Source organism: Nematolebias whitei, chromosome 6 (assembly GCF_014905685.2).
Source record: "Nematolebias whitei isolate Nwh7 chromosome 6, NemWhi1, whole genome shotgun sequence".
Classification (NCBI taxonomy): domain Eukaryota; kingdom Metazoa; phylum Chordata; class Actinopteri; order Cyprinodontiformes; family Rivulidae; genus Nematolebias; species Nematolebias whitei.
Genome location: NC_056503.1, coordinates 16,155,473 through 16,166,275, shown reverse-complemented (window position 1 = coordinate 16,166,275; position 10,803 = coordinate 16,155,473).

The following is a 10,803-nucleotide window of genomic DNA, read 5'->3' as shown; positions in this document are numbered from 1 at the left end:
TATATATATATATATATATAAACTACTACTTACCACTTGTACTACTAATCCTACATCGCGGTTTATCACTTACCGTGAGGCTTTAAGGTACGGACCCCCGCGATAAATAAGGGACTACTGTAAATACATATGTGACTTTTTCTGCCAGCTTGAGTCAGAATGAACTCAGGCTGCAGTGCAAAATAAGTGAAAATATTGATTTTGGTCATTTATGAATTTTTTGTAAAAATGAATCCATAAAGACACTGTAGTGATAAATTAACATAAAATCGTGCTGATTTAAATGTTCTAGCACATATGCCTTCAGAAACAATCTTTTGTCTTATGACCCTTAAATTTTCACTTGAACTTCATTATTTTTCTCTACCGGCTGTCAAAGCACTAGGAAATCCTTTCGCATAATGTTTGGTGTCATTGAGAAGACTTGGGCATTCCCCATTTTAAATAAAAAGGCCAGAATTCCCAATGATGTCACTCCAGCCCAATAAAATCAAGATGTCAAACCAGCACTCTGGTTAACAAAACGGGCTTGTGACCAGACCAGGTGATAAACTGCACACACAACGTATGCCCCCTCCACCACCAAGACCAGGCACTAACACATTGCTAACAGGTCCAAGAGGTAGCAGTAGTACGTCTAGTTATTTCCTAACAGCCATGAGTGCTTTTTGTTGGATCTACAGCTGAGAGTGAGATGCTCCATTACTCCCACAGTGCATGTGCACTCATCCATGTTGAGCCATTGGACCAGTTAAAATAAAGGGTTAAATACTGTGGCTAGCAGAATTTGCAGCAGCATACGCGTGTACCCAAAGCCTTTGTTCCATCATAGGGTTTTTAATCCACTATAAAGAAGAAGAGTAAAACTCAGTCCATGTTAAAGGCTTTTATTGTGAAAGAAGAAAGTAGTGAGTCGTCCACTGTTGTCTTGACACTGTTGTTGGAGTACACTAGTCCCTCGCTACGTTGTGGTTCAACTTTTGCGAACTCGCTGTTTCATGGTTCTACAACGATTCTCAACTTTAGTATTACTCACGTGATTGGGACGGTACAAGATAAAAAGTTAACGAAATAAATAAATAAATACTTCGGCCAGGCACCAACATTTTGTAGTTTTCTTTCAATGAAGCTACATTGTAACGCCAGTCAAAAGAACTACATGGCCCAGAAGCCAACAGTGCTTCCGCCTGCTGCTTTCTGCTGAAATGGAGAGAAAGTTTTACAATTCAAAGTCAGAAGTAACAATCGATCTATAAAGCTCACAGAACTGGCAGGAAAGTCGCAAATAGTCCTGAAGCTCAATTATCCACACGCACATCAACCTGGACGGGGCGGTGGGCTTCGTCGCTGCAGGGTATATCTGAAAAACCAGAACCGAGCTGCTGTTCTGCAAAGCGGGTGAGCGTGGGTCCTCCCTCAGAAAATTTAGAATTAATGAGATGCCATTTCCTGCATTTTGGTGTATTTTAACAGGTTGTTACACAGCTGCAAACATTTGATTAAATTGATTAAAACCAGGTCTCTCTTGTAAATGATGAGGCTCAATGAGACTAGCAACCTGTATAAATAAAGGTTGAATTGAAATTACTATTTTAGAGAGCAGTGAATAGAGCAGCCCCAATTCTGTCAAGCGTCCTAACCCCCCCCCCCCCCACACACACACACACACACTTCACTGTTTGAACCAAACTCTTCTCAGCTGAATTCAGTCCTGCACATTATTGCTCCTCCTGTTCCAGTCTCTATTATCACTGCCTTCAGGTGCTTCAATTCTCAGTTGTCCAGCTAAGAACCGACCGACCGACTGACCGACCAACCGACCGACCGACAGACAGACAGAGACAGACAGACAGACAGACAGATACACTTCTTTATAGTTTTTCCACTATAAGCACCTCAAGTAATCTTAGGTAGGTATTTGTTTCATTCAGAACATCACAACAAGCTACATTGTGCTTGTTACTCCAACAACATGCTCACAAAAACAACCAATATTAAAAAAAGCCAGCAATAAGTTTATAATGACACCAGTAGCAGTGGACACCATACCAGTAGTGGCTGCATATTGTGGCATGTTTTCTTTTTATGCTGTGTTACAGTTATGTTTTTTTATACATATAGACTTGTGTGTGATGTCACAAAATGTTAGAAAATATGAAGAAAAATCAGTCTCAAAAGTAGTCACACAAGTGTACAACGAGATTTAAATCCACAAGATCCACACGCATACTACAAGTTTTATAGATGTGTACTACAAGATTTACAAATGCATAAAACAGTTGTGTACAAATGTACATATTTCAGTTTGTACAAGTAGGAATATTTTGTGCCTATACAAATTTTCAAATAAACATGTACAAATCACCTGCAGTGGATGAACCAGTCAACACAAGCGCATGCATCATCTTTTCTGAGAATGTGATTTTTGAGTTGTTCCTACTGTTCCAGATTTACAAAGGTAATACTGCATTCAAGGCTGGTGAAAAGCTGGAAAAACCTGAGCCTTACCAGATTTACTGAGTTGTTTAACCCTATTTTTTTAGTATGTTTCTTCCAACTGAGGCGGCTGTCTAAACTGAAGCCCATATTGTCCAAAAATAACCTGGAGACAGTAATACATGCATTCATTACATCTAGGCTTGATTATTGCAATTCGCTCCTGTTTGGTATCAGTCAGACCTCCATTGCACGACTACAACTGGTCCAGAATGCAGCAGCCCGATTTTTAACCAGTACAGGAAAAAAAGAGCACATTACACCAGTTTTGGCCTCACTGCACTGGTTACCGGTTCACTTTCGAATCCAGTTCAAAATACTCATGTATGTCTACAAATCACTGAACAGTGTCGCCCCCCCATCTCTCTGATCTGCTACAACCGTATGTCCCACCACGTTCCCTGAGGTCAGCGGACCAGTTGCTCCTCACAGTTCCAGGAACTCGTCTTAAGCGCAGAGGTGACAGGGCCTTCTCTGTAGCAGGACCAAGACTCTGGAACGAGTTACCTCTGCTTGTCAGACAGGCCCCCTCCCTCTCGGTTTTCAAGTCCCGTTTAAAAACTCACTACTATTCAATAGCTTTCAACACCAGATGATCTGTGTTTGAACCTGTATGCTCCACACTGGTTAGTCGTCATTATCTGCATCGTTTTTATGTCTATATTCTGATTTACTTCATTTTGTATTTTGCTTTGTCTGTTACCTGTTGTTCTGTCTGTACAGCACTTTGGTTGGCCTTTTCGTTGTTTTAAGTGCTCTATAAATAAAATGGTATGGTATGGTATTTATTTAATTTTTTTGCTCTCCTCTATTCTAATTTGCTTCCTTTTTGTGAGAGATGGAAGTGTAAGTTAATACGTTGATTTAATCTAAACAGTTATTTGGTCATCTTCACAAAGATGGCCTCCTTTACTCCTCTCTCAAACCATCGTTCTTCTCTATCCAGGATGTGAACATCTTCATCCCTGAAAAAGTGACCGCTGGCCTGGACATGAGTGTAGACCACAGAGTCCTGGCCTGATGATGTTGATTTTCTATGCTGGGCCAATCTTTTGGCCAGTGGCTGTTTAGTTTCCCCAAAGTAGAACTGATCACAGCCCTCCTGGCACTGAACAGCATATATGATATTACTTATTGCAAGAATCACTCAGCCCTCTGTGAATAGCAAGCGGCCATCAGGGCTCTAACAATCGGTCGTTAGGCTGATGGTTCTCTTTTTGCATGTGAGCAACTAGTTTTGGATGTCACCAGCAAACTGGTTGATCTGAAGGTGCTGAGAAAGTGATGGGAAGGTGCTGCTTATAAGATTGAGTTTGTTTGCAGCTCCTCAGTCTGAAGAAGTCTTCTGGATAAAAGACGAAACGTTTCAACAAAGTAGAGCCAGTCCAGAGGACCTGACTCAACCTTGTTAGATTTAGCTTGTTAGATTTATTGAGAATTAGTCAGGACGTCATGTCTTGCAGTCCTCCAGTGAAACCTGTTGTGAATGAAGCTTAAAGTTGTGGGAATTGAAACACTACATGTTAACCATTTACTTAGTACCATCGTTTGTCCTGTCAGCCTTAATTAAACATTAAAACATTAACACTAAATGGGCCACTACAAGGGCAGATAAACACACACATACAGTATTGTTGCTTCTATAAGTGAAATTTGGCCTCCCAAATCTGTCCTCCAATTCAGAAAACGCATTTATCTTTTTGGTGATATTTGGCATCATATTTAAAATTTCTCTCTCTGAAACATCCACCCAGCCTATTTGATGTTTTGAATAATAATCATTTGCTCACAGCTGACCAGGATCTTCCCTCAGAGGATGAACAGTAAATAAATGTATTTGTGTTTATTGTCTTTCTGATACCACCATCTCTTTGCAGTCAAGACTTCATCTCATCCACAAATCATTTGTCTGAAAGCCACCCAGGAGTGTCTCGGATCTCCAGCTAAACCAAAGGAAGGCACAAAGCGGATTGTTTGTGAGACTTATCTCTGCTGCCAAGCCAGCAATGGCTATAAAAACCTGCCAAGATGTCAACACAGGAATTCTTACTGGTCCAAGCCAAAACTAGGAGATCAAAACAACAAAACAACTTATAAACATGAAGTGCAGAGATTTATCTGTAACACACACAGATGCCACATGCACATTTTATGAAGAGAAACTATCAGAGATCTTTATGTAGGGCAGCTGAACATATATAATTATTATTATTTGTATTTTTCTGTCATAGTGCACAAATAAATTCTCTATTCCCCTCTGGCTCTCGCTCAAGACTGACGCTTCTGCTCTCCCTCCCCCTGTTCTCCTCTTCCTCCTGCTTTTGCTCTCTGTGTGTTTGGAGCTCCAGGTAAACATCTCCCAAACGAATAATACTTTTATGGACCTGGTAAGCTAGACTTTCAACGCAATCAACAAAATATTTTCAACAAAGTGACAGGGTCCTGGAGAACCCTGTTATCCAGCTGAGACTCATGGCACAGGGTACATCAGAGATCTGTGGGGAGTTTGGCAACTGATGCGTCTCTCAGTTTTGTCTCAGGAGGATGCTGAAGATGTTTATATATTTGGATTTATGATAGCAAGGTTTCTGCTCTTTGGCATCGGCGGGGCTCTGTTTTACCAACTTTTGAAGAAGACAATGGCAGCAATTTCGGCCATGGCAAAGCTTCCGAGTCTGTGTGAAGGATTGGTTTGTGATATGAGTACTCAAAATCAGTTGATTTACAAGCTAAACCATAAGATGGAGGCGATTTGTGAAAATCGCAGGCCACCTGCAGCTTCTAGGACTCGCTAGCATGTTGGGGTCAACCTTGAGGAAGGCTCATAACATGGATCAGTGGAGTCAAATACTCAAAAATCTGGCCATTTTGGATCAGGAAAGTTCCAGCAGGACTCAAGGCTGACACGAAAAAAACAGTCTGCCTGAAGAAAATCAACAACTGTGGCTTATCTGAATCTGATAAAATGTTCTCGGACTGATGAAGACCTTTGAATGAAGGACAAAACATCTCTGCAAAAAATAAAATAAACCATCCAGATGACCTGACTGAAAATTGTAAGATTTTTACCTGGATTACTGAGCATGAACGTTGATACTCTCCAACAGTTGCAGCCCAGTGAGACACTACCTTATGTTTAACCCTTTGGAGCCTTGCTGACCGACTTGAAGATCCTAACACAGTAATTCCCGTAATTCCCACACTCTGCAACAGGATCACAAAAATTAACTTGTGAAATCATTGAAAAAAAGCATGTAAGATAGCTCTAACAAAAATGCACATCCATTAACACACACAGGTAGGTCATCAGGCTCAGCATTCCATCCGTTATCTTTACTTGCTTCTTCCTTTTCAGGTTGCGGGGGTCAATGGATCCCATATCCAGCTATTACTCTGCGACCCTGGATAGGTCTCCAGTCCATCACAGGGACACGTAGAGACAAATGAGACAAACAACCATTCAATTTTCACTCACACCAATTTAGAGTTACCAATTAGCCTAACATGAATGTTTTTGGTTTGTGGGAGGAAACCGGAGGAACCTGGAGAAAACCCACGCATGCATGGAGAGAACATGCAAACTCCACCCAGAAAGATCCTGGGCTGGGATTTGAACCGGCAACTTTCTCGCTGAGAGGCAACAGTTCTACCAACTATGCCACCGTGCCTCCTGGGCTTAGTATTTTGACTCCTGCATTCAGTTCCCAAATCTTGTTTGAACTGTCTATACTGCAATGTGGCACAAAGTACTTGGTTTTTTTTAAGGTTTGAGAGATTATATGCTAAAGATTGTGTGTTATTGTGGCTGGACTTTATTCCACTCTGGAGTTGCCAATAGTGAGAGGTGCTGAGCTGGTGTGGGTCTACTCTTAGCCCCCCAACTTGGTGCCTGTGTGTTGGAGTTATCCCTGGTAGATGAGAAGGTGGCTTCCTTGCGCCTTCAGGTGGAGGGACGGGCTCTAACTGTTGTTTGTGCTTATGCACCGAATGGTAGTTCAGAGTATCAGGCCTTCTTGGAGTCCTTGGCAGGGGTGCTGGAAGGTGCACCAGCTGGGGACTCCTTTATTCTGCTGGGGGACTTCAATGCCAATGTGGGTAATGACAGTGTGAACTGGAGGGGGCGTGATTGGGAGGGTTTGGCCTCTCTGATCTGAACCCGAGTGGTGCTCTATTGTTGGGCTTTTGTGCTAGTTACAGTTTGTCCAACATGAACACCATGTTCGAACATAAGGATGTCCAAAGTGCACTTGGCACCAGGACCCCCTAGGTCACAGGTGTCAAACTCCAGGCCTCGAGGGCCAGAGTCCTGCAACTTTTAGATGGGTCTCTGATGCCACACAGCTGAATCAAATAAGGAAGTCATTAGCAGGACTTTGGAGAACTTGACTGCACTGAGAAGCTAATTTAGTCATATGATTCAGCTGTGTGGCATCAGAGACACATCTAAAAGTTTCAGGACTCCAGCCCTCGAGGCCTGGAGTTTGACACCCCTGCCCTAGGTTGTAGATTGATGATTGACTTTGTAGTCGTGTCATCTGATTTGCGGTCATTTGTTTTGGACACTCGGTTGAAGAGAGGAGCTGAACAGTCAACTGATCACCAACTGGTAGTGAGTTGGATCATGTTTGGGGGGGTGGGGGGGAGATGCCGGGCAGACCTGGTAGACCCAAATGTGTAGTGAGGGTATGCTGGGAACACCTGGCAGAAGAACCCATCAAAAAGATCTTCAACTCATACTCCAGAATAGCTTTACCTGCATCCCAGCTGAGGCAGAGAATATTGAGTCTGAGTGGGATATGTTCCGTGACCCAATTGTTGAAGTGACTGCTGCCTTGAGCTGTGAACACAATGTTGTCAGTGCTTCTTGCAGTGGCCATCCTCAAACTCAGTGGTGGATACCCCAGGTTAGGGAGGCTGTCAAGCTGAAGAAGGAGTGCTATCGGTCCTTGTTGGCTGGTGGGACTTCGGAGGCAGCTGAGGAGTACTGGAGGGCCAAGTGGTCTGCAGCCTTGGCTGTTGCTGATGCAAAATCTCGGATGTGGGACGAGTTCGGTAAGACCCTGGAAAACAACTCTCGGTCAGCTCCGAGGAAATTTTGGAAAACCATCAGGTGGATGAGGAGGGGAAAGCAGCGCTTTACTAACACTGTGTTCAATGAAAGTGGGGTGCTCTTGACCTCAACCAGTGATGTCGTTAGGAGGTGGAAGGAATACTTCTTGGACCTTCTCAATCCCACTTGCACGTCTTCCATGGAGGAAGCAGAGTCGGGGGACTTCGGGGTTGGTCTATCCATAATTGTGGCTGAGTGAGGTCGCCAAGGTAGTTAAAAAGTTCTACGACGGCAGGGTTCTGGGGGTGGATGAAATTTGCCCTGATTTCCTTAAGGCTCTGGATGTTGTGGGGCTGTAATGGTTAACATGCCTTTGTAACATTGCGTGGACATTGGGGGCAGTGCCACTGGATTGGCAGACTGGGATGGTGGTTGCCCTCTTCAAAAAGTGGGGCCGGAGGGTTTGATCCAATTACAGGGGCATCACTCTCCTTAGCCTCTCTGGTAAGGTCTATTCAGGGGTACTGGAGAAAAGAGTCCGATCATTGGTCGAACCTCAGATCCAGGAGGAACAATGCACGTTCCGTTCTGAACACTGGACCGGCTCTTTAACCTTATAAGGCTGCTCGAGGGGTCATGGGAGTTTGCCCATCCAGTCATCATTTGTTTTGTGGACTTGGAGAAGGCATTCAACCATGTTCCTCAGGGTTCATTGTGGGGGGTGCTCTGTGAGTATGGGATTGGGGACCCTTTGTTACAGGCTGTTCAGTCCCTATACAAGCGGTGTGAGAGTTTGGTTCGCATTGCCAGTAGTAAGTCAGCCTTCTTCAGGGTGGGAGTTGAACTCTGACAGGGCTGCCCATTGTCAACAATTCTGTTTATAACTTTTATCGAAAGAATTTCTCTGTGCAGCCAGGGGGCGGAGGGATTCCAGTTTGGTGAACTCAAGATTCTATCTCTGCTCTTTGCAGATGATGTGGTCTTTTTGGCATCATCATGCCATGATCTTCAGCTCTCACTGGAGCAGTTTGCAGCCGAGTGTGAAGTGGCTGGGATGAGAATCAGCACCTCCAAATCTGAGGCCATGGCCCTCAATCAGAAAAGGGTGGATTGCTCTCTTCAGGTCGAGGGTGAGTTTCTACCTCAAGTTCAAGTATCTTGGGGTTTTGTTCACGAGTGGGAAAGAATGGAGCATGAGATTGACAGACAGACTGGTGCAGCATCTGCAGTACTGCGGACTCTGTACCAGTCCATTGTGGTGAAGAGGAAGCTGGGCTGTAAGACAAAGCTCTCTGTTTACCGGTTGGCCCATGTTCCTACCCTCACCTATGGTCATGAGCTCTGGATAGTGACCTAAAGAATGAGATTGCAGAGGAAACATTTCAACCGCAATTATCCGCAGAGTAGCTGGACTCTCCCTTAGAGATAGGGTGAGAAGTTCAGTTATCTGGAAGAGACTCAAGAGTAGAACTGCTGCTACTTCATATCGAGAGGAGTCAGTTGAAGTGGTTCAGGCATCTGGTAAGGATGCTCCCTGAGCGCCTACCTAGGGAGGTGCTTAGGGCATTTCCGACTGGGAGGAGACCCCGGGGGAGACCCAGGACACGCTAGAGAGACTATTGCCCCTTTTTGATAGGGACAGCTCAGAACGGTTTGACTCGTCTCATCTCGGTTCAGCTCGGTACATGTTGCTTTTCCATATAGATGATAGATAGATGTATACGTTATTGTCCCCAAGGGGAAATTTGTCTTGGACATCGTGCGCTAACAAAGCTTCTTTCACAATGAAATACACTACAACCAATAAAATCATGTGAACCCCATAATAAAATACAAAAATATAAAACACATATTAATAAAAACACATAATTCAATAAAAACACATAATTCAATAAAAAACACATATTGCACATTACTACATACATTCCAGCAAGTAAACGACACAACAATGAGACCAGAACATCAGCACATAACAAAAAACTATATGCCTACTTTGTTTAACAATCTGATTGAAGTAGGGACAAATTATTTTTTAAATCTGTTAAGTCTACAAGCTGGGATTCTAAACCGTTTTCCAGATGGTAACAGTTTGTATTGTGAGTTGAGGATGTGAGCGGGGTCAGACAGCACCCTCCGAGCAAGTCTGAGGAAAGACTCATCATAGATAGACTGCAGGGGGGGGGTGGGGGTGATCAGTCCATCCTATCAACTTCATTACATTTTGTACCATGCGACTAAGTTTTGATTTAAGTTGCACAGAGAGATTACCATACCATGCTGACATTCCAAACCTGATGCTACTTTCCAATACGGCCTGATAGAATAAAACCATAAGCTTCTGATTAACCCCAAAGATTCTGAGTCTTCTTAAAAAATACAATCTCTGCTGTAGCCAAGAGTACAACATATTAACATGAATTTCCCACTTGAATAGATTATCAAGGTGAACACCCAGATATCTGTAAGAACAGACCTGGTTTATTTTCTGGTCATGAATAAAAAGCGGGAGATTGTCACTTAGAGACCTGGGGTCAATCAGCATCTCTTCTTCTATATACTATATTCTTCTATATACTTCAGTACCAGCTCTAGTCGACAGGTCCATAATCCAACTCACCTTACCAGCTGGTGGTGGTAGTGCTCCATTAAGCTATTTACTAGCCACCACTAAATGTAATAGAAGAAGAAGACCCTGAAAAGATACACAACAAAAATGGAGGATATTGTAGCTTTGTTGAACATTCTGCTCAGTCTGTGGCTTTTTGTCAAACTTGAAAGAGAAGAGACCCAGAAAAGGCTGTGAGCAGCAAGGCCAAAGACTGGAGAAGTACAGGAGAGTGCGGGAAGCCATAAATATGCAAGCTAGAAGATGTGTGACTGTAAGCTAATGCTAATCTGCTATATAGTAGGAGCCAAGCGTAAAAGTATGTCCCAGTAAATGTCAATTAAATACAGTTTAATAATACTGTACATATGCTGTGTGTGTATTTCAGATGATTCTCCAGCAAAATAATCGCAGCAGCCCCACAGTCTGTTTACATCCAGCTCTGGAGTAACAGCATACAATGTGTGTCATTAAAGACAGTGGCTGTTACCTTCCCTGCCCTCAACCATCAATGTATCATTTTTAGAATAGATGTTGACAATAAAGACGTATTAAAATATATTGAATTGTTATGACACTTTACTTTTGTTATTTACCAAACACTGTGGATGGATGGATGGATGGATGGATGGATGGATGGATGGATGGATGG